Source organism: Manis javanica, chromosome 12, assembly GCF_040802235.1.
Source record: "Manis javanica isolate MJ-LG chromosome 12, MJ_LKY, whole genome shotgun sequence".
In the NCBI taxonomy this organism is placed as follows: Eukaryota; Metazoa; Chordata; class Mammalia; order Pholidota; family Manidae; genus Manis; species Manis javanica.
Genome location: NC_133167.1, coordinates 103712411 through 103737973, shown reverse-complemented (window position 1 = coordinate 103737973; position 25563 = coordinate 103712411). Strand labels below are relative to the sequence as shown.

At 36.3% G+C, this 25563-nt stretch overlaps 1 protein-coding gene across 2 annotated transcripts in view; it reads left to right on the top strand.

The window, feature by feature from the left end:
• TENM3 (teneurin transmembrane protein 3) overlaps positions 1-25563 on the top strand; it is a 2338142-nt gene that overhangs the window by 894213 nt on the left and 1418366 nt on the right. The window lies entirely within an intron of this gene.

The window sequence follows — 25563 nt, the reverse complement described above, 5'->3', positions numbered from 1 at the left end:
GAAGCTGGCAGCCTGCACAGCTGTCGGCTCCAGTCTGTGTCTACACCTCCTTTAGAGAGAGAATTCTGTGTTTGGGGGTTATGTGAATGGGTAGTTTCAAAACTCCTTTCAAGGTATCTTTACAAGCCCCTCACCTCTGCATAAATCCACAGAGGGTTTCCTTCTCCTAGTTTACCAAAGCCTGGTCTCTGAGCCGTGGGCTAGAGAATCAGGTACTACATCTTCTGTGTGTGTGTGCGTGTGTGTATTACCTTGAATCTGTTTAATTGGTACTATAGAACTAAAATTCAGATTTAAACCACTGAATGAATGAAAGATCAGAAAGTTTTCCTTATTTGATTATTAGGTATTTCCCTAGAGTGATATATCTCACAATGATTTTATTATATATAGTTTTTTTTGTTTTATTCCTTGTATGTTTGTTTTGGAATACTAACAATGAAATTAGTTTACATAGTAATTCCCAATGCAGTATTTAAAAATTGATTTTTTTTGTCTCTCTACGACTAAAATCAGGTAACAGGATTATAATTTTAGTAAATCTTCTGGACTGGGTTGCAGAGAAGCATGATCCTAAGGTCCATGAATACTTAAACAATAGACTAATTTATAGATTGACATCACCACACTGTAAATATAAAATTAAGATAGCAATTGTGGGAAACAAAGTCAGCTTAGATAGACATCTACACCTCTGCCTGTGTGACTACTACCCCTAAGAATTTTATGCCTGGAACCACCAAGAATCGCTGTGCGTTTTCTAAGCTGCCCGACAGTTTTTCTGTCTGTTTCATTCGTTTAGCCACAGTAACCTTCACTCTTCTTCAAGGCTGCCCTGAGGCATCCTATATCCAGCTTGTGTCAAGGATGTCTTGATGCAGCTTCTAAACATGAAGTCTTACAGCCTCCTGGAAACAGCAAAGCTATCCAACTGCAGGTGATTAGATAAAATGGGCAGTGATACCTATGTAAGCGCTCAAATTCCAGCTTTTTTCTCCAAAATATGCCCTAAGCAAGAACCCAGTTTGCTCCCCACCAGGGCTAGCTTTGAACAAGTCTTAGTGTTTGAGTAGGAATGTTGTTGACACAATGGCATTGCATGTCTTAGGGTAATATGGGCGTAAGAACTACTACAATTTGTATCTATTTTAACTCACTTAACACAAAACCATGATATCATATTGAGGCTGAATTCAAAGTTTCAGTTTGCTTACATTTTACTGAGTTATGTGAAGGAGAGTAAAGATATTGCACATATATTCAATTCTTTACTCTAACTAGCATAGTTACATTGGAAAAATGTAAGCACCAAGGTTTCAGAAGTATCTGCGTTTCAAAATGCTGTATAAAATGTATTCTATTTAATGAGCTCTGCATTCCATTGACTGTTGAACTATACATCAATTGCATGCCTCTTCCTTTCAACATTCAAACTGTTTAGCTCTCACTAATAGGTACATTAAAAAGAATCTTGCTACAAATATGAACACAGACATCATAGCTCTATGCATTTCTGCCTATGCTCAGACTTTTTTAAAAGCTCCTAAGAGAAATCTTCACAAAGATAAACTGTAACCCTATCTGTGTGGTGTTTGCTAATGGAAAAAGACATCATGTGCATTTTTTTTTCTTCTGTACACAGCTGAACTAGAGCGTCAGGAAGACATCAACTAGGAAAATAATAGAGGGAATTGAAATAATCACTATATCATGATTGGCATAGGTCACTGATAAATTGTTTAGTCTGCTGTCTGCCCTTGAATGAGAGTGAAATAACACTTAACATTTTAATTATATAGATTTCAATTTAACTTAAATGTATAAATTATTGCAAATTTAATTATGTTAATGCTATAGTGGGGCTTTGAAAACAATGGTGAGTATTGTGAAGTAGAAAGTGGGCTAAGTGAGGTTTGAAAAATTATAAACGTAATCTGAACTCATAGAGAAACAGTTAATAATCTTAAAAGAAGTGAGAAGGCACATTTTTTAAGAACCCTTGTCTTTCAAATGATTTGTGAGTATTTTAACTCTTTACTAAGAAGAAGGTGAACTTGAGTCAAATTCACCTGCATGTCTGTGAAGGAGGAAAGGGAGGGAGAGAGGAAATCATTTTGTCAGAGGCACTTAAAACATGCTCACTATTTAGTCAGAGAATTCTAAAATGATCTTCTTTCTGTATTATTTTCACATATTCATGAAAATACATCTTTCTAAATCAATTTACTAGTGAATTTAATAATGAACAATCCTTAAAAAATCTATATGAGTTGTGTGTGATACCTTCTTGGTTATACATCTTGAGAAAAATTTAGGAACATGGCAATACCATAGCTAATCACAGAAAAACATGCATCTTGTTCTTTTTGCTTTAAATATAAATAAATTTTAAAACATCTATGAACATTCGCATCTTTTCAGATAGGCGTGTGTTTCACCTATACTTGTCCATACTCTGTGTTGTTTATCATTTGTGGGCAAAAAACAGAGAAAAATATCTGACTTCTGTATTCACTAAATAAAAGTAAATATTTTTTAATCCAGATTATCAAAAAATTATATTAGCTGTACACTTACAATGAAACACAACCCATAACAACATGAAAAAAGACTTGTATTGAATTTTTTCACTTGGAAGCACTGATACTTAGAAGGAATTTATTTTGTGTAACTTCTGCACAAAATTTTATGTCCTGTGTTTTTAAATACATTTTAACTCCTATCCCCACCAACACACATGCACGCTGACATAGTTTTTCTTTATTGTAGAGTTTACTGGTTTAGGTAAATGTTTCACACAAATGACAAATGGAAAGGTAATTTTGAAGATTCTTAGCAGCATGAAGCTATTTAGATTTCATTTCCAGAAAAATCAAACAACATTGCCATAATAGGAACAAAATATATAAATTAAATGTTATGTACTTATTAAACCATTGATTTTTTTTCCTGTATGTTAGCTCATTAGTGTGGAATTCTGTATTTTGGACTCTGTACTTTTTTAAAAGAGGGCTATGCATTATTCTTTATCTAAGTTGTATTTTTGAATTTGAAGAAATAACAGGATATGAATAATTATCATATGAAATAGCTGTAAAATGTTAATAAATCTACCAGTAACATATATCATGTTAAATGAGCTTATTCCATAAATGATGGCATTTTAGTTTTAAAATAAGTCCAGATTTAGGTGTTAACCTTTAATTCTCCTGCAATTTCATACATATACATATAAGTATATATACATACACACAATCTTGTTATTTTCACACAAAAAAATGATAGTTGTCACACAGGTAGCCCATGAAGGGTATAAGCTAATGATTTTCCTTCATTCAGCATAAATTGGCTATGCAATTTTGCTGCATAAACATAACCTTCGGTGCAACTTGATACCCTTTCAAATGGTTTCTGCAGTCAAAAAAAAATTAAAAGGCTTGAATTATATCATCTGCGTTACTAATATTGGCTTCCCTGCAAGGTTGAGTAAACAGAAACTAAAATGAAAACATCTGCAGAAAGTGATCCCAGTATGAAATACTGCCATAACATTTCATTCCAATCAGAGTCCCTGTTTACTTGCGATATTAAGACCTGCAGTAGCGAAGACCACTGGCTGAAAATTAAAAGCTAATCTATGGAAAATTGTGGCCCAGGGATGTGTAGTCTACCTTTGAACATTTGTTAAATAAATAAGGAAACATAAGAAAGAGACCAACCCCTTTTGGAAATCCTCGGATTGCATTTAGACCCTGCCGCCCAGCCCAGCCGACGGCCACGCTTGGAGTGCAGGGTTTGGACTGTCCCCAGCCCGGGGGGGCAGCTGCAGCTCCTCGCACGAGGTCCTTCTCATTTGATTAGCCATGGCCTGCCCACATTCCTGCCATTGTTTTCCAAGAGCTTGGAGGTCCCTTCAGCAGGAAAGTCGATGTTATGTTACCCAGCGCTGTGTGTTTTGTAAAGTACGGCTCATTTTAGCTTTTCGGTCTTTTATTTTTACAGCAGAAGTGCCATAAAACCTGTTCCAGTTCGCACTGCAGTTTGATGAATTGCCTGCTCAGGATTTCATTATAATGTGTTTGAAAGTGCTACTGCGGAGGAAGAGGTGTTTTGAAATAACAAACCAATGCCTGGCTACTGAAAAAGTTGGGCTTCTGAATGACTCGGGTTCTCAATGTACCAGGGAACAGTGCCTCCAGGTCCTCAAAGCACCTTTATTTATTTATCTTTGCTTTATTAATCGTAGGCAGGCTTACTTCATTAATAATATAGAACAGAATGCTTCTGCACTGAAGAGTTCCATGCCAGGGATATGGCAGGCCTGACCCTATGAGCAAGCCTCAGAGTCCAGTCAAGCCTGGCTTGAGATTATTGGCGATGAAACATCACATCTAGCTGTGTGGTGACGCCGGGTGAACTTACTGAACTATGTAGCCTCATTGTTTCTTCATCATTTCTTTTAAGGATTCAAAAGTTAATTTTATGTGGCATACCTATGGGAGAACAAGGAGAGAGAGCAACTCTTTGTGAAATTGTTTTGTTTTCCGTCTTAAAGTCAGACTTGCCACGGATCATTTTATGTTCCTGATTCCCCCCAGTTCGTTGGGTTTTCCTGGAAAGGGCATTAATAGTATAGAATTGTCTGTGCAAGACCTCACAGTTAGTCTAAAAAGCACAAGTCTGTCACCCAACATCGTACAGGTTGGAAATTCTAAGGCTGATGTATTGCTTCATATTAATTACCTTGAAAAGTCTCCATTCCAATGAAAACAAAAACACCCTTCAACTTCAAGGTTTCTTAAAGTCTATGTTTTGGTAATGTTTTAGTGGTAAGAATACTCTGATAATGTTTTAATGATTGTGGAGCTCCAGCCAATTACTAAAATTAGATTGGCTGTATACAATGAAACAAGCGATTTGACACCGATTTCACTTTGACTCTTTGGGAAGCTCAGCTGCTGCAAGCTCAGATTTCTCAATGGCACAGGTAAGGGCTGTGTGTTGGGTCCACATAGAACAGCCCCCATGACAGAATCAGGACGTGAGTATGGGGCTCTTAGCTGGCTGCCCGCAGTTAAGTGCTAGCGACAAAAGTATCTAATGGGCCGACAGGTTCCTCAGGACTTGTAACATGAGTGCAGCAGATTGCAGAGAAGGGGACTCACCTATAGGCCACCTCTGGATTTAGAAGGAGGTAAAGCCAAGCCCAGGATACAGTAGGTCTACACAAAGCAAAGAACGCATTCATTCCTTTATTTCTAGAAAAAGGTATCCGAGTAATTTGCATCAAATATAATTTTTGATAATTTATTGGAGTTTAGGAGCGGAACTACCCTGGTAATTATTTGAAGTATTTTTGTTTTGCTTTGTTTTGCTTGTTTTTAACAAGGAACACAAAGTGTCAGACAAGTTAAGTGGTGATCTGTTCAAGACCACAGGGCGAAGTCTAAACTAACATTCAGGTTTCTTTACTCACAGTCCAAAGTACTTTTCCTTCTATCATTTTGACTCGTCTTTTCTAAGAAAGTCCAAAATTATTTCAAGCTTAATGATTATTGTGGAAAACCCAGCTAGATGTGATTGATCTCAGTCTTGGGCATACTGGCAATTAAGAATATTCTAAAACTAATATGGGCTTGTTGTTTTGTATACCACAGTCTGTCTGGTATCCATTCAATAAGTGCTTATTGAAAAGTGTCAGTGACCAGCCACTCTTCCAGGGCTGGTAACTAGTAAAGAACCCCACAAACACAGACCTGCCCTCATCTTGTCAGACGCTGGGACTGTGGTTAGAAGGATCAGACAAAAAGTGATCCTTTACATCCTATAGAGAGATGGCCAAGAATTAATGAATTAAGATATTCAGTGTTACTTAGACCTCTAGAAGTAAACTATTTACTTTTATCATGACCGGTTCTCTTTACCATAACAATTTTTAATATCAAGAGCATATCTAAACCATTGGCGATATTGAACAACAAATTACAAAAGTTCTGCCAATAAAATGTCAGATTAAAAAATACCAAACTAAAACATTTTCGATCATCACATAGCTGTAATTGATTTCTGATTTTATATGTTATCCAAATGATCACCGACTGCATTTCCATATACATATATATATAAAATTAGAAATTAATGACAGTTTTGTGACAATAGAAAATTGTTTAGTTGGGTATATATATAATTGGAAGTGTTTACCTCTTTATCCTCTTCACCTGTTTTGCCCATATCCCAACCCCTCCCCTGTGGTAACCACCAGTTTGTTTTCTATTTCTAAGTTTACTTCTGTTTTATTTGCTTTGTTTTTTAATTCTGCCTATAGGTGAAATAGCATGTCTATCATTTTCCTATATCATTTCCTATTTCACTTACTACCCACTAAGTCCATCCAGGTTGTCATGAATAACAAGATGTCCTTACTTTCTGCGGCTGAGTATAAATATGTACCACATCTTCTTTATTCATCTACTGATGAATACTTAGGTTGCTTCCATATCTTAGCTATTGGTAAATAGTGCTGCAGTAAACATAGGGGTGCACATGTCTTTTCGAATGAGTGATTTTGTTTACTTTTGGTAGATACCCTGAAGTAGAGTTACTGAGTCTTATAGTATTTGTGATTTTAATTTTTTAAGGAAACCCCATACTGTTTTTATAGTGGTTGCACCAATTTGTATCTTGCCAGCAATTCATGAGTGTTTCCTTTTTTCCTCATCCTCTCCAATACTTGTTATTTCTTCTCTTTTTCTATAATAACCGCTCTGGTGTGTAGTAATATCTTACTGGGGTTTTGATTTGCATTTTCCTGATGATTTGTGATGTTGGGCATCTTTTCATATATCTGTTGGCCATCTGTCTATTTGGAGAAATGTCTTTTCAGGTCCTCTGCTCATTTTTATTTAGATTATTTGGGAGTTTTTTATTGTTGTTCAGTAGTATGATTTTTTTTCTATTTTGGGTATTAACCCCTTATCAAATACATCATTTGCGAGTATATTCTCCCATTTTGTACGTTGCCTTTTCATTTTGTTGATGGTGTCCTTTCCTGTGCAGAAGATTTTTAGTTTGATGTAGTCCCACTTGTTTATTTGTGATCATTTTTCCCTTGTGTAGGGAAACTTCTTCAGAAAAAACTTGCTAAAGCCAATGTAAGAGTTTATTTTGTATGTTTTCTTTTAGGAGTTTTATCATTTTCAGGTCTTTAATCCATTCTGTATGGTGTGGACAGTGGTCCAGTTTTATTATTTGCCATGTAACTCTCCAATTTCCCCCACACAATTTATACTTAAGGTGTTAGACTTATATTTTTTTATCTTATCCCAGGGCATTAATGAGTCTACTAAGTAGGAGAGCTCTACAAGCAAGTTATATTGTATTTCATTTGTTTTTCTTCATAGATAGACAAATAATTCAGAACAATATAGCACAAAGACAAAAGATTCATCAACATTATGCACTTAATTGTTTGAAAAATCACTGCAATATATATGAATAGTAAAACTTCTGTTATTAACAATTATCATAATATTCATCTGTTGTTATATTCAAATAGTTAGTCTTTCCTAATCAAGGTACTCTCTTCAGATATAAATAAAATGATCCCTATGAAGTCCAGTGCTATAAAATGCACTACACTAAAACATTTTTTAATCTTCAAAGGTAATATATAAGCTCTGTAGTTAAGCAAAAGTTAGAAAATAGAATGTTAGTATGAATTCATTATTATGAGGAATTTATCTTTTGTGAGTTTCATCAAATTCTATGATGAAAGACTATCTCAGAAGTATTTTTAACTCTAGGTAGCTTATTTAAAACCAAACTGGTATGAAACAGCCTAAAGAGACTAAATAGGTTTTTTTAAGTTTGGTTTAGATTAAGGAACTTATTGACCAGTGAAAATATTTAGGCTGGTCCCAACTGTAAACAATGCAATGACTTATATATAAAATGCATATCAGCTCAGACACCTTCTAAGATTCACGGACCCTTCCAAAACTACAGTTACATGAAGGCAAAGCCCTATAGAACTGAAGAAGTGACTTAATTTTACATTCTAGTTTCTAACTTAGTATTCTGTAACTATACACTGGCAATCACACAAAGCCTCATTTACCGAATACTTCTACATTAATACTGTTACTGAATATTCAGGACCTCCTATAAACATTAAGAATGATGTGACAGCAAAGTCATTAAGACTTAGGCAGTTCATTCTCTGTGTACATCTTCAGATCATCTTTGACCATTCTAACCATTTGGTGGATGCAGAAAATCTAGAACACTGAAGGAACAATCAGTTCTTAAAAAGGCCTTTCAGAAAGTAAATTTGGATAAATTTAAAGAAGTACACATGTATGTAGTTACTTCAAATGAAATCAAATATACAATGAAAATACATTTTATTTTTTAGCAGACCTCTAAAAATGGCCAACAGACAAATAGCCAGGAATTTCCCATTGAGCATCCGAATTTCTCTGTTTCACTATGATTTACAGGACAGTTACTGTTTCCCAGCTTCTTGAGTTCAAGTATTTAAGGGAAGTTTGCCACATCTACTAAAACATCTTCCTAAACTTGCATCACATTTCAGTGTTTGGTCCTGGAGCCTCGGATGCTTGGCTTAGATATTAAAGACCCCACATCTTGTCTGTCTTAGTTCTTGGCGACAGTTTGCAGTAAATTTTGCAGTAAAAGACAATGAGGTTTGCTGAAACAATAGCATCCTTTATTTGAAGACTGTCTATTGCCTGTAGATACCTTTGACTCGTATGCATTCTACCCACTATTTTAAAAAACAGTGAAAATCTGGCTAAACATCAGTGTTTAATTTTCCCCATGCTAAGTTTCAGACTCCTTCGCATTGAGTTTCAGCTGCTGGGAGTTGGAAAGAATGTGAATTTTTTTATTGTTTTGCTTGAAGAAGGAAGACCACAGTATCTCATGATGTGACTGAACTTTTATCACACTGAAGGTGCCCAAGCTCTCCCTTGCGGCCAAAATGCACTTTCTGATGTGTATGGCTTTGTTTTTCCTTTAGTTTTCGTAAAGCCACAGCCAAATCGAAGGGCATTATCAGGTGTATTTGCCTGGTAACAAAGTGTTTTAGGTGTCTTAATAAAACAAAATGTTCTCGTATGACAACTGTATACATTTCCTTCGGTAAATTCTTTTCCATATCAAATCGATGATAACAATCTAATATCCTGCAGGAGTGAAAAACGGCAGTTTGCCATTGGTGTGTGTTTTAAATTTCCCTGTCTTGCCAACTATTTATTTTCTGAGGTGTAACTATTTTTCCTTAACTTTTATTCAGTTGTGTTGCCTGAATTCACCCCCGAAGAGTTTTAATATTTTATGAACCTTCATATTTTGACCTGTAAATCATCAATCTTACAAGCTTTAATTTTAGGGGAAAATGACAAACTGCTAAAAACTGACTTTCTGAACCAAAATTTTTTAAAGAGGAAAATTACTATGACAAGTTGATTGCAATTTAAAGCATCATCTCTGGTCGAGAATTAGTATTTCAAGGTTCAGAACTTCCATAGTAATTTTGCTGCCTATAAAAATGCTTCAAGTTTGATTTAGAATAACATCTGTATTAATTTTTATCATTTAGAATGAAAGTTGATTGTTTCTAGAGCTTGTAATTCTCTGAAGTGTTGCCTATCAAACCGTGCTATCTACAGAATTTAAATCATGAAATAAAAGGCACATGTTTCCTTCTACATTAATTCTCTTTGAATCAAGTCCCTTTAGTTCTTCTCAGAATGCACCATTAATAATTTATTAATGTTTATTGTAGTTCATACTTTACGCCTAATACTCCTTATGCTGTTTTAAATTTGTATAAATTATGATTTGAATATTATGTTATACATCTTCTTTAATACTTGATTTTCATCTGTTAATGAATTTGTATAATCTCTTTGTTGTATGGGAAATTATGGGATACTATCTGCGGGAGCAGGGTTCATGTAGGGAAAACTCATGTCGAACTGTAAAGTGCATAACTATGTTGGAATGTGCCATTCTGCAATTTTATGTCTGCTCATTCGCTTCAATTAAAATATGTCAGTCTTTGAAATAATTTTGGGCTGCTAGAATGAGCAGTTAGGGTTACATTTCCAAGTGATTTTAGTTTCAAATCCAGAGATGATATACAACTTACTACATTCATTGCAATCAGTATTGACAATAGTTTTTTTTGCAAGGAAAGGATCTTTGGGTCAAAGTTAATTTCAGAAGGTTATAGTGCTACAAAATTGGGAAATGTATATTAAATGCATGGCATTTTGTCACCTCCTAAAGTGGCAAATGGTTAGCTATAGAATGAATGCAAACAACACTACCTCCCTCTTTTGATGTGACACTCCAAGACATCAGAACACCAAACAGAGAAAGGTTAAGAAATTATTTTTGCAATCTATTCCTATATTACAGAACATCCTTCTCTATTCAATATATTTGGAGCCTGAAGGATTTGCCATACAGAAAATAGTAGAGTAGAACTATGTAGGTGTATTTATTGTCTTCATCAATATAAGACATATATGCATGTATATATTTTCATTACTATTTTCTGCATACACACTCATGTGCACGCATGCATGCACACACACAAAATATTCTGAGTTCCTTTTGAATGCTTCCTGCATATTACTTACATAATTAGGACCATCTGCTCTGTTATTACTAACTTCTTAGAATTGTGACATTCTGTGATATGATTGCAATCATTAAGCAGCCTGTTAGAAAGATAAGTATGCACTGTACTTCTAAAAGCTCCTCATAAATTTTGCATGGGTATGAGATCTCATAATATGAGACCCTTATGGTATATACATAAAAGTATTGACAGTGAAGTATCATTGATATACAGTCTTATATTGGTTTTAAAATATATAACACAGTGGTTTAACAGTTACCCACGTAATTAACTCCTTAACTCCTTTACTGTGGTTACTATCCGTCAATATAGGAAGATGTTACAGAATCATTGACTATATTCTCCGTGCTGTACTAGTGTCCCCATGACCAAATTATATTATAATTGTGAACTTCTGTGTCCCTTTACCCCCTCATTCTTCCCATCTATCCAACCCAACCCGCCCCACTTCGTAACCACCAGTGGTCAGTGTCTGAGTCTACTGCTGTTTTGTTCATTCTGTTTTGCTTTGTTTTATATTCTACCAATAAGTGAAATCATGGTGTTTGTCTTTCTCTGCCTGGCTTATTTCACTGAGCATAATACCCTCTAGATCCATCCATGTTGTTGCAAATGGTACAATTTTATTTTTATGGTGGAATAATATTCTGTTGTGTGTATGTACATAGTCTCTATCCATTCATCTATTGATGGATACTTAGGTTGCTTCCATATCTTGGCTATTGTAATAATGAGGTGAAAAATGTAAGGACACATACGTCTTTTCGAATTAGGGATTTTGTTTTCAGGTAAATTCCTAGAAGTTTAATTACTGGGTTGAATGGTATTTCTATTTTTTATTTTTTAAGGAACCTCCATATTGCTTTTCACAGTGGCTGCACCAATTTACATTCCCACCAACAGCATAGAGAGTTCACATTTCTCCACATCCTCACCAACACTTGGTATTTCTTGTCTTTTGGATAGTGGTCATTGTAACTAGTGTGAGGTGATATTCATTGTGGCTTCGATTTCCCTGATTATAGCGATATGGAGCATCTTTCCATGTGTCTGTTGGCCATCTGTATGTCTTCTTTGAAGAAATGTCTGTTCAGGTCTTCTGTACATTTTTTATTAGGTTATTTGTTTTTTTGGTGTTGAGACTTATGAGTTCTTTGTATATTTTGGATGTTAACCCCTTATTGGAAAAAATAATTTATGAATATATTCTCCCATACTGTAGGTTGACTTTTTGTGCTACTGATGGTGTCCTTTGCTGTATGGAAGTTTTTTAGTTTGACTTAGTCCGACTTGTTCATTTTTTATTTTGTTTCCTTTGACTGGGGAAATGTGTCCAAGGAAAAATTGCTCATGCTTATGTTCAAGAGATTTTTGCCTATGTTTTCCTCTGAGTTTTATGGTTTAATGTCTTACATTCAAGTCTTTGATCCATTTTGAGTTTACTGTTGTACATGGAGTTAGACAATAATCCAGTTTCATTCTCTCGCATGCAGCTGTCGAATTTTCCCATCATCCGTTATTGAACAGGCTGTCTTTTCCCTACTGTATATTAATGGCTTGCAGGGTTATTTTTGAAACAGTTCAAGAAGCAATAGAAATTTCACCTTGGTTTATTTGCATTTTGTTTTTTAGTTATTCCAAGCCTAAATACTCTTGTGTACATATTTACATGCAGCATAAGTATGCCATACTAAAATTTTTGCATTTTTTAGAGTTTCTCTAGTCATATTTATTTATATTGTGTTTTCTGCTCCTCATAATGATAATATCACATGAGAATTTAAGAAGTGAAATTATAATTATTCTTTCTTTATTTTAATGACTTCTAATTTAAGGTTCCCTCTGTGGTCACTCTGATTGCTGTAGTGCTGTTACCTCATCCTTCTATAAGGTGATTGACAAGGTGACCGTAAGAAACAGTAGTCATTTGTATTTTAAATATTCACTGTTTATCAGCCTAAAAGGTAAAATTCAAGACGCAGATACACATACACCGAGAGAAATGATCAGTGTCTGACATGTTGAAGAGGCATAGAAGGCCAGGTGTGCAGTGCCCACTCCTTGCCTGTGGACTGCCCTCGGCCCCCAGCTCACCATCTTGCCAACGCCAGACCCCCGACGCAGGTAGGGCCACTGCAAAATGCAAATGTGTCAAAATCATTCCATCACTACAATTAAAAGACACAGAGAGCAGTAGTGTCATTTTAATAGAACAAAACTTTTCTAAGAAAAAAAACAAGCCTATCTAATAAGTATCATTGATCAAGAATAATAGGATTGAAATGCTGACCTAACTTTCCTACCAGGAAGAGGAGCTGCCCGCGCTTCTCTTTGCCCTAACCCTTCTCCAGTCCCCTCCCGTCTCAGCGAGACTAGTCTGCCTTCTAACTATTACTACTGTGGTCTTTTCCCAAGTTGACATGTGGGCTGTAGGTTGGTGGCAATGTTTGTTTGTTTGTTCTTGTCTTCTTTATTTAGTGGGTCTTACTGTTTTCTGTAATTTTAAGGTTCTTGGTTTTATAATCCTGAGCAGAAATTAGAACATACTAACACACCATTAGTAATCATGGCACTAAGCAGAAAAATGGTTCTAATTCAAATCAAAAAAATGAAAAGGACTGAAATGCAAAGTTTTTTGGGTTTATTTCTTTTCCTTCCAAATACTTGGAAAAATATAACATAAATATGATGTCATTAAAGCAACTAGTGAAATTAATGTTAGATTATGAGTGTATTGGTGAATAAGAAATAAAATGTGAACACGTCTGTGTAAAACCTGTTAATCAAGTGTTTCCATGGTGAACCGTGTGAGTTGAATTGCGTCCTCCCCTTAGCGTTTCTGCACACAGTGCTTCTCTCAGTAGGAGTCATGGCCTACAGGTAGGAAATGAGATAGGGTTCTTAAGGAAAGATGAAAAAGAAAGTGATGCATTTGGGGAAATACATGCTATATAAAGAGAAAACTGCAGTTTTCTTTCAACTTCGACCCTTAAAAACAATGCAGACCTCTACCCAACATCCTTTGCTTCTTTTGGAATACAGAGTGGCCGCTGGTCAGTAGCAGCTGGATTTATTCACAGGATCAGCTACAGAACGTCCACTGAACTTTATCATAAAGGATGCTAAAAGTCGCATTTAAATTTCATGGATAAATACTTAGCATTTCCCCTGAAATGTAATCTGACTAGATATTGGTACAAATTCTCACTATGAATCGGACTTAGTTTTCTTACTTTGCAGTCCTTCTGCGAAGACAATACTTAGGGATGAAATACTTAGTGTGTTTCTGAATTCTACATGTGTCCTAAGAAATTATTAAGGATTGAACAAATCCCTTTCACAATTCATTCAGTTTATAGAGATGCACTTTATATTTTAGGCTTTTGAACTCTCTTAAAAAAGGTTGCTAGATTTATTAAAGTCACAGAGACTTACCAGTACAAATTATGAGAGACCGATTTTGTTGCGATGGGAGTGCTAAATCACGTTTAAATACATTTTCCAAGTAAATGTACTTACTCAGTGTAACACAATTGTATTACATTTATTATAGGAAAATATTGCAGGTTACTTTTAATAGTACAAAGCACATTTCTGCAACTATGGCCATATTTCCATAAAATTTTGACCAATTTCTGAATGTAGAGGTGGAGGAATTCATTATTATATTTGGGAGGAAGTTCAGCTGTAGCCAAGGTGTAAAAATGGAATCTCTTTAACCACCGCTCCATCTCATTGGAGAATAACTTTGTCTATCAATCCTTAATTAGACCTAATTTTTAAGTAAAGTTTATTTTTTCATCTGATTTGGCATGAGATGAAATAATTTGAGAGAAAGACAATTTGACTAATTTGAGTATGTTAGAATTTTATCCTTGAAGGTATGCTATGTTAAGTGTCTATGCCTGCCTTTATAAATATATTTGAAATATGTATATGGTATATTAGTTCTGTGTTATTGCACTTAAAAATGACTTCAGAATTCAGTTTCGGGGGATTCGAAATCTGGAGGCAGTTTAGCCCTGTGATTTGGGCTCAGGGTTCTCGTGAGACTGAAATCCCAGTGTTGGTTGGGGCTGTCGTTATCCAAGGTTTGAGTAGGGGACGGTCCTCTTCCAAGCTCTCTTATGCCTGTTGGCAATCTCCAGATTCTTACTAGCAACTAGGAATTGTTTCTGACCATGTGAGTCTCTCCATAGGGCTACTCACAACTTGGCAACCGGCTTTCCCCCCAGAGGGAGGGCTCTGAATGAGAAAGAGAGAGAGGGACACAGAGAATGGGAGAGAGAGAGCCTCAGTTGGGAGCCGTGGTCTTTCTGTGACCTAATCTCAGAAGTGACATCCCAAATTTAATTCATTACAAAAGAGTGATTAAGCCTAGCACATACTTAAGGGGAAGAGATTACATAGATGCATGAATACCAGGAGGTGGGAATTACTAGGAAACCAGCTAGAGATTACTTACGACATATGATCAAAACTTGTTAGAAATGAATTAAATTTTCTGGAACACTGTAATAGGAATAGTAATATAATTCAGTGAAGATAAAGCAATCTCTGAGAGTAAGAGTTCCAACTTTATTCCTTCACTAATTAATTATTTAGTAGTAAGAAAAGAATTCCACATCTTTGGGCTTCAGCTATGAATTCACTTCTTGTTTGTGTAACAATATGTCAGTTGTCACACTTAAGTACTATGTTGTTTAGGTCATATTCAATCTCTTTTTTTTTCAGTTTCAAGATTTACAGGGTTTATTATACTTCCATTTTTTGCACAATGTCTCCCCATTTTATGTATGTAGCTTAGAAAAGCAGAGTTCTTGGTTCGCATGTCTGTCCCACCAGCTTGCTAGCTGCACACAGGCTACTTAACGTTTGTTTCCATTTCTTCATTTGTAAAAATGAAGATAGTAGTAGTACTTAAATCATTGGGAGGGTTAAATGCCCGAGGAGATACAAACATTTTGAAAGTGCTTCTTATTGATCAAGCTCTCAATGAAGGAATTAAATTTTACTATTTGTGGAAACTGTAGAAGTAGTAGCTGTATTAATAGCCTTAGGGATACTTTGAAAAACAATTCAAAATAATACAAATGTCAATATTCAGCCAAGAAATGAATCATTTACTTTTAAAAAGAAGTGAGACAAAGACCGCCATAAACCTAACACTTCATTAATGAGTTCCCTGAAATAATTTTGACCTTTCCTCCCAGAAAAAAAGATTCTATGGTACAAAAGAAAATAGCACATACGGTATTATTTTTATAACAATGAACTGTCATCCAAAATAAAAGACACCTTGGGTGACCGAATTCAGCTATGAGGGCTCATATAGAGGAAAGAAAACCTTAAGCTTCAGTTTAACTACAGGTCAGGAGGCCCATCCTATGGAAAACTGGTGATGGGGAAATAAAAATATTCCTCTTTGGAGCTCAGCTTGTAACATCCATCGCCACAGAGTCAATCCTTAGAGGGAAAACAGAGGAAAGTAAGTTTTATTTTTAGCTTTGATGACACTTACTGAGAGGTTGGTGATATTTTATATCCAATCTAATAGCATTTCATTGTTTGACTTTCCTCTTCCACTTGAGCAATGTCTACAGTGGCTGGGGACCTCCTGAGAAACACCTAAAAACTTTGACTTGGCTCTCGCTGATTCAAACAAAACAAAACAAAACAAAAATCTTGTTTATAACATTTCAGGTAAAAAAGGATACATTCACAAGAGAAGTTATGTTTTTAAATCAGTGGTTTAGATATTTTATTACTAAAATATGATCCAACATGACACTGCGAATTTTGTATCATACTTTTCTTTTTGGTTGGGTCATTTATTTCATATGTATTCACGAAACCTGTGAGAACCTCCCCTGCTTGTCTCAGTGGGCTGTGTGCTAAGTGTCTATAGTAAGGAGTACTGCAGTCATCTCCAATTAAAGCAGCTCCTTCAGAGTTGTGCCTTTACCATGATGTGATAGGAAGTTGTAAGTCTGAAAATACAGTTTTCACTAGCATACTTTAATAAAACAACACATCAACATTTCCATAGTACGTCCAATCAATTTATCCCCATCCACATTTAATCTAGGCTGCATTTGGATTTATTTTTGGAGTAAATCTAACAATCTTACCTGCTTTTACTTTTCCTCAAATCTAATTATATATACAAAGAATATTAACTTTGGTTGATGAAGTGACTCTGCACATAATTGCCTAATAAACTAACACAATAGCCAATGTACTGAGAATTCAAATTAACACTGTCATTAAAGCAAAGGTCTAACGTGAGGGAATTTGTCCTCTTTAACTGAGAAATAATTGAAAGAGAGCCTAGAAAAAGTTGTTCACAGGCAAATGGGTATAGTATTTACCTGAATATAAATGGGATCCATTCAGCATTACTTCATCGACTACCTCTAGCCATTTCTCTAGCTTTATGGCTGCTGAATTGCTTGTCTCTGTGGGTGTGTTTTATAGATTTTATGGTTAAATAAGCACATAGTCATTACTGAGATATACAGAGTGTAAATTGGTTCATTTCATAGTTAGGAATAACTTTAGGACTGATTGTTAAGAGAAATACTACTTCTCATCAGACGCCTCGGAGTCTAATGGTTATAAGTGTCTCTTAGGAGAGAGGGGGTCCGCTATTGTTTTCTGTCTTTATCAACACCCCAACTTCCACACACCACTGTAAGCATAATGTACCTGTGTAGCATGACCCTCCTTATTCAAAGTGTGATTATTTCTTGCTTGAGTCCTTCAACTTTCCAACTGTCTAAAGGTCAGGATTACTCTGGAAAATTTGATCCATCAGCCTTAGATTGAGTTTGTAATTTCATTGTATCTAAAGTAATCTCCCAAAGCTAATCTGTGTTGACTAAGGAAATATACTACGTTTTTTAAATACCCGCTGCCATCCTTTAGACTTTTTGCTTCTTTGTGACAGTGTAACTGACACGTCTGGGTCGTGTTTATTGCTGTGTAGTGGACCAAGGAGATGGTCCTGTCTCTTCCCCAGCACCGCTCTCCAGCTGGTAAAACAATACAGTAACATACCGCTAGGATAATGTCCCAAATGCTGTGCCATAAAGAAGGATTTCAGGCTGTTACCTAGAATGTTTTAATTTATCATTTGATTATAATATGTTATCTTAAAATTTTAGAAAAATTACATGTCAGAACATGAAATGTGAAACTCGTATTGACCAGTTCAATCTGACATTCAATCCTATTTTTTTCCTATTTTAGCATAAGATTTTAATTTTGTTTGGAATCTTCTGCTCTTCTGGGATTCATGCTTAAATTATGCTTTTAGGAAAATTAGTTGCTTAGAATAGTTAGTTGATTGTGTCCCTGCTCACTGTGGGGTCTGGTCAGAGGCCAGGCACTTCTCTCCCGTTCTGTTGACATGGTGGACCAATGTAAAACCAGTGTTTAGTATTAGTTTTTAGGGTTGGGACCAGGAAGGAAAAATGGGAGGAAAAACATACAAGAACATTTATGGGGGAAGAAAGAAACAAAGAGAAAAGAGAAAGAGAAAGAGAGAAAGCAGAAGGAAATCAGTAACATCACATGGTGGGGAGCGACAGAGGGCTGCAGGGTCCCCACTGTGTCCTTACGCCCTCACACCCCTGCTGGAGTGTGCCACAGTTGTTAATTCTTTCTTACCTTGTAGAGGCTATGTGGCTTCAGCCTTGTTATGACCTGCAACCCAGGACTAGATGTGTGTAATCTTCAAGCAAAGAAGGAAGGGGTGAGGGAGGGATGGTGGACAGAGGAATAGAGCGTCTGAGCGAAGCTGACTCCCCATTTTATCACACCTGTCATCCGCTGAGGTCTGACTGTGTCAGTGGCCAAAGAAGAAAACGCAGGAGGGGATTGCCTTTGGTATGAGACTCCTTATGCTCCCTGTACTCGGCAGGATTTTAGGGCCTGTCTGCACAGGGCATCCCAGCAGAGGCTTCACCTCTGGGTGAAGGCCAGCACTGCCATCTAAATGCTTTCAGAGCCTGGAAAGAATTTTCCAGGTTAGGGTCTGTAGTTAATGGCGGCCCCAGCAGGCCCGAGCAGAGGCCCAGCACAGCAGTGCAGTCAGGACCCCAGTGAACTCATCCATGGCTTTATCTCGGTCTGGAATCTCATCTGGAATTGGGCTTCTCTGCAGTCTTCTCCAGGTACTTGCAGACAAAGCGCAGGAGCCCTTAAAGGACTTCATACGTAAATTGTCCTGAGATTGCTCAGTCAGAGGAATCTCTCTCCTCTTCCCTGATCATACAGCCCCATCCTATGTATATATTTACAGGGCGCCTGCCTCTTGGGGCTGCTGTCCTGGCCAGAGGCACTTTCCAAGAAGTTTTCTAATACTCCTTTCTCACCACGACAGTGATATTTGTGACTTTTCTTTTTCTCAATTTACTTAATTTTATATATTTAATATGTATGATTGCTAGATTAATTTCAAATGGATTTATTTTTTTAATATTCTGGCAGAAATGCTTTTGGTTTGAATATATTTTTTAATCTCACTAATTGCATGATTTTGCTTAACAGGAAGAAAAGAATAATTTTGGTGTAGATGTTCGCTAAAGTTAAAAGCTTAACATAGATTTGAAACATCTTTTAAGTAAAAGTGAGTAGTCACATAAATGAAATAGCCTCATTGTAAATGCAGATCACTCATTTTGCACTTCAGTAATCAACATCTGAACTTGATAGTATGCGTGAAGGTTCGTTCAGTTTCCTGTGCTTGAATCCAATGGCAAGAATAAACTCAGGGGAAAATATTCATGACGGAGGATTTGTAGAAATAAAACGAAGCCTCTTGGAAACAACACACGTTGTATCTGTGGCATCTCAGCAGATGTGCTATCCATGCTGACAAACGACAGTCATTTTAAATATTTGAGCCAAACAGGCAAAAATGATTGATGTAAGCGAGTTTGCTAAATTGAAATACCGGCCTTTACCAGTGACTGAAACAATGAATCTTTGCCTAAAGCACTGAGTGCAATAAGGCTTTTCCTAATTTTCTGTATGCTCAGTAAAGACTAAATTTGTTAACAGCATCCGCAGAGATTTAAATTAATTTCAGAAAGAAAATTATTACATTAATTTGTTTTCATCAAATATAATTTAGAATTAGTTATTCAGTAAGGGCTTTCCCAGTAGCCTTTAATAAAATGATAGAGATGGGCTTATGGGGAGAGAGTCTTAATTGTTCAGCATTCCATTTCTGTTTGACTCGTTTTGGAACTTAGTTATTAATACAAAGCGGCCTCAGTAAACTGGGTGTTGGTAAACTAGGGTCCCTGACTCCCAGCTCTGCTTTCGTGTTATTATTACCTTTGTAGAAAAACACACTCTTAGCCTAGTTGTTTGAGGAGTACCTCCCATTGGTCTTGAAGCACGGCATAAGCATGAAAAACTGATTTTAAATGTCGTTTTGGTTTATTGACATTTACCAGTGTCAGAGAGACGCAGCTTGTGGGTCCCTAAGATTTAAAGTGGGCATCTCAGAAACTTCCTTTAAGTCTGAGTACCTGACTCCTGTTCAATAAGACTAAATAAATTTTGTCGACTAAATAAATGATAAACTTGTCCTTGAAAGGGTTAATAGTCAACAGTGGGTCTGCATAAACCTGTTCAGAGGAGACTGGTTCTATAAGGACAACATAATTACAGAGGGACTATATTTTAGGTTCTTTGCTGAGGGTAGCTGCATAATGGAAGATTGGACCAACCAAATGTCTCCGGTTCTTCTGATTTATTGATGTTAATATAAAATTTGGTTAAATAATGCATGCAAAATCCTTTGAAAAATATTAAGTGGTTATAGAATTATAGCATAATTTGTGATAGATTTCGATCAGAATTCCAGATCCTCCTCTCACTGCCTGAGGCATACAAGTGTCATTTGGTCAATGACAATAAATGGTGTCTGTTTGCATAGTTAGACACTTTGCAGTCCACGCTGCCCATGCACAGGCTGAAGGCTGCTGCAGAAAACTTCTCTGCGTGACTTCCCTCATGACGGTTACCCTCATCTCTCCAAAATACTTAGCTGCTTACTGCCACCTCTTTTCCTCCACTCTGCATAGCAGGCCACACCCACACCTGTTGATTCCAGCAAGATCAAGAGAACACTAGATTTTGCAAACCTGTGGTACCTCTAAATAAAATGTGCTATGCTGTGTGCACGAAAAGGCAGTAACTCTCCTGTGAGTGATGCAAGGAATAAGTGATTGAATGCATGAGGGACTCATATAAGCCGCAGTACATAGCTAGTACATACCCATTGTGTGTGAGGTGGAGTGTTAGATGCTCTCCCCGTGCACAAAAAATAAATACATGAATTTACGTTTCTGGCCTCCAAGAGGCTAATGGATTTAGAGAATGGGAGAACGGAGGCACACAAATGAAAAGATAGCGACAGACAGTATGTGTCCCCTGGAAAAACTGAGAGCCTCAGTTAAGAGTAGTGGTAAAGCTGAGAAGTACTCCTAGAATGAATTAGGAGATGGCACCTCCAATGTGGCTGATTCATGAGGACTCTTTGGATGGAGAGAACTTGAAGAAAAGACCTGGTGACATTGATTGCGATGAAGGGCAACCCCAAGAAAATGTGGCAGAATGGACAATAGTTCAGAAGCTGGAAGAAAGCATTTGGTGTGGACAGAGAATTAGATTTGCCAGAACAGGGCTTTAATGGGGCAACTGGTGCATTAAAGTACAAAGTCGGGCTGCACTGCAGATGTATAGAACTGCAGATTTGAGAATGTGAACTTCTGCATATACTCACTGAAAAGAAAGGAGCTACGTGTAGTGTTCCCCTATTTTATGAGACTGGTAGACACAGGGCAGCCTTGAATGATTAGCACTTAGATTTACCTTGAAAATCTTCATTGACTTTTTGAGTCACCATCTTTAAAATTTAAATAATGGGTGATAATTCAACTTATAACCATTATACCCAGTAAAATTTGACCATTTTAGCACAGTCTTTGAAAGTAAACATCATTCAATTATTTAAAAATATTAGAACTTTACTATAACATGGCTATATATGATCCTGCATCAAATACACATCTGGCTAACATGTAGTAGAGTGCAATTAGCCTTTGAGTTAATGACTAGTCTTTTTTTATTTTTTACATTAAAAAAATAGGGTTATGTACAGTTGACCCTTGAATAATGTGGGGTGAGGGATGCCAACCCAGTGTAGTAAAAAAAATGACATTTAACTTTTGACTCACCAAACATATACCTACCAACAGCCTACTGCTGATGGTCCCGATCACATAAACGGTCCATTTACATGTATTTTGTATGTTGTATGTATTATACAGTATACTCATAAAATAAGCCAGAGAAAATAAATGTTATTTTAAATTGTTGCACATCTCAAAAAAAATTTCCCATATATCTGTTGAAAAAAAAATCTGCATTTCAGTGGACCTGTGTCGTGCAAACCCATGCAGTTCAAACATCCACTGTACATGTATGCTGATTTCTTTTGAAAAAGGGATCTTTTTCAAAACAGTAGTGAAAACATATTTCAGTAACCAGTTAAGTAGCCCAGCTTGATAACAAGAATTTGGCAAAGTATATAAAAACTAAAACAATTTGAGTTCTACTGAACCAGAATAATTTAGCCTATCAGGAGCATAGTGTCTAATCTTACAACTTCTGATTTCTTAACCTGAGGTTTATAATAAGTTTGGAACTATGAAAAATAAATATGAACTTCCCTTTATTATTTCATTACTTCATCAGCTGTTATACATACTTACACTAAATGTTGAGAGATTGTCCTGAGACTACAAAATTCTGAAGTACTCTTTGACTTTTTTTTGGGGGTGGGGGGCGGGCTTCTTTTTTTCTTCTTTTTTTAAGGTATTATTTCTGTACACTCTAATGAAGGTTTCATATGAAAAACAATGTAGTTACTACACTCACCCATATTATCAAGTCCCCCACACACACCCCATTGCAGTGACTGCCCATCAGTGTAGTTAGATGCCACAGAGTCACTACTTGTCTTCTCTGTGCTACACTGTCCTCCCCATAATCCTCTGCACATCATGTGTGCCAACCACAATACCTCTCAGTCTTCTCCCTCCCTCCCCACCTGCCCTCCCACACCCTCCCCTTTGGTAACTGCCAGTCACTTCTCGGAGACTGAGTCTGCTGCTGTTTTGTTCCTTCAGTTTTAGTTCCTTGTTATACTCCACAAATGAGGGAAATCGTTTGGTACTTGTCTTTCTCCGCCTGGCATATTTCACTGAGCATAATATTCTCCAGCTCCATCCATGTTGTTACAAATGGTAGAATTCTTTGAGTTTTTTTTTAAAGTGGTATGTCATATGTCAATGCAGTTTGTGATAAAAATTTCTAGTTTTCATGTTTACTTCATTTATTTTATAAACAGTAGTATTCCATTAACAGGGTCACTATCCGTGTTTATTGTGTCAAGTCACTTTTATGAATATTCACTAATTGTTCACAGAAAGTATTAGCTACCATATGTAATATTAGGCAATATTAGTAGTACATGCAATATTAGAGTACCTATTAATAATTTTGAGACTAACTCAGCTATTTCAAATGATTTAAATACGGGCAATGTTCCAACTAACATAAAATTGGAATTTGCCCAATAAAAGAGGGGCTGCAAATCTACTTAGCTAATTAAAGGAGCTTATGTCAGACAGCAGGTTCAATTCATAGACTGAGGATCATGCTATTATTTTTAATATAAATCACAATGGTTAATTCAGAGGTCTACATTACGTTTCCACACAAAATTGTCAGTCTATAAATTGCTTTAGTTTAGAACATTGCCTTTTTAAATTTTGAGATTATTCTCTTTGCCATATCATGAAAAATTAGCAATGCTTCTAAATTTCTGGGTAATTGAACATTTTTATCTATGTCTGTCCCACATATGCTTGAATTAAATCTTTTCGTTTGTTAGCATGTCTCCATCTATGGTGTGATTACTACATATGCTTGAATTAAATCTTTTCCTTTGTTAGCATGTCTCCATCTATGGTGTGATTACTATGAATTAATTCCGAACTTTTAGCCAAATAGTGACATAAGCTAAGAACAGCAATAGATCCAATGAGCGTAACTTTTCAATGTCTTTATTTAGGGAACATGAAGAAAGTACAAAGAGGAGAAATTCACCTTTCGAGGTACTTTGTAACAAGAGAGAGATTTTCCTGTCTGTCAAATGTGTGTATAAATCTCTACCACAGGTTATGAATAAATATGCAAATTTCACAGCATATTCATTTATGCTTAAAGCTCACATTCACATTTGCCAAAATAATTATGCTTACTTCTAAAATTTCAACCAGAGCTATTTACTTCATAAACTTGATAACTGATGATAGTGACAAAAAGTAACCTTGCAACTTTTCTATTATTAAAGCTAATTAAGTTAGAGTTAGGCTTAAATTTAATTTGTTAAAAATCAGAGCACACAAATATATGCCTTTTAAATCAAGGTTTTCTGTCAGTTGCTATTCTGCAGAATCTGAGCCTCCACAGTGGGCATCTTTCTCATTAGCACAAATCCACCAGATGTGCCACCATTGGCCGGCACAGTATGGCCAAGCCGCAGAAGATCCTTTATCTGCTTTTCTGGTAGAGATGTATGAAGGTTAATGGGTTTTGGTCAGAAGTACTTAGAGCAATTTTAAAAATTACGTTTCAGAATATCCCACCTGACCTATTAGTTGTCCTTTTAGACCTAAAGTGATGAGAACAAAAACTTGTAGTCATGACCAACCTCCCAGCAGTTACCAGGTGTGATACAGCTTTGAAAGAAATCTTTAAAAGCCTCCAGCATGAGACAATAATATCCCCTGCCTACAAAATCATAATGATATAGAAGCTGATTGAAGCCGAGTGAGAAGAGTGAAATTACAATGGCATTTATTCCTGTTGCTATTTTTAAAAAGATAGACCATGGTTGGTTTGGTGTGAGAAAGCGTGTTAAATCTTCATCAAGGATGCTTTATCCGTCTGGGCTACAATCACATTAATGTGATTATAGGTAATCTATTCAGATTCATGAGGTAGGCACTCCATAATTGCCTGCTATAATTATGTTGAATTGTACCTTTTTAAAACTTGAGTCTTTCTATGAAAAAAAAATTTTCTCTCTCTCTTCTTTTCAAGCTGCATTTACAAAATCAAGTTATAATTACCTGACTTAAAAAGCAACAGCTAGCTTTTAAGTAACTTGATGTAGCCTTTAAGTAACTCAGAGTCAATCGATCAACTACAGCTAATAAAAGAGCCCTAGATTCATAGCCCTGGACCAGGAGTGAGGTCATCAATGGGAAGTGGGAAAGGTATGAGGATAATTTATTTTTTGTCAAATAATAAGTTTACATGTGCATATGTCAATTTGAAATAATGGTGTAAAGTAGGTTCTCTAATGTACATACATTAAAATTCATAGGAGAAATAAGGTGTGTCTAAGGCTGATGACTGTATCATTAGTCACTTGAGATGTAGGTTATTTGCGCACTATGTAAAGTATGCAATGTGAAGAAGTGATTTGGTTACTTTTCAAATCTAGAATCAGAGTGTGTGGAGTGGTGTTCTAGTACGTCTGTTTAGAAAACTTATCTTGTTCCTAAAAGAGGGAAAAAAGAGAAGGAAGGAGGGAATGAGGGAGAGAAAGAAAGAGGGGAAAAGTAGGGCATCTGTCTGTGATGTTCTGACAAACTAGAAATCTCACGGAGACGCCGGCACAATGAAGCTGGCTGCCTCTGCTGACACAGCACCCTGTGCCCTGGCCCTGGAAGAGGCAGACGGCCCTGTGGAATCAGTATTTTCTCTTCCTAGGCACTCAATTCGGCAGGTGGCTCTGA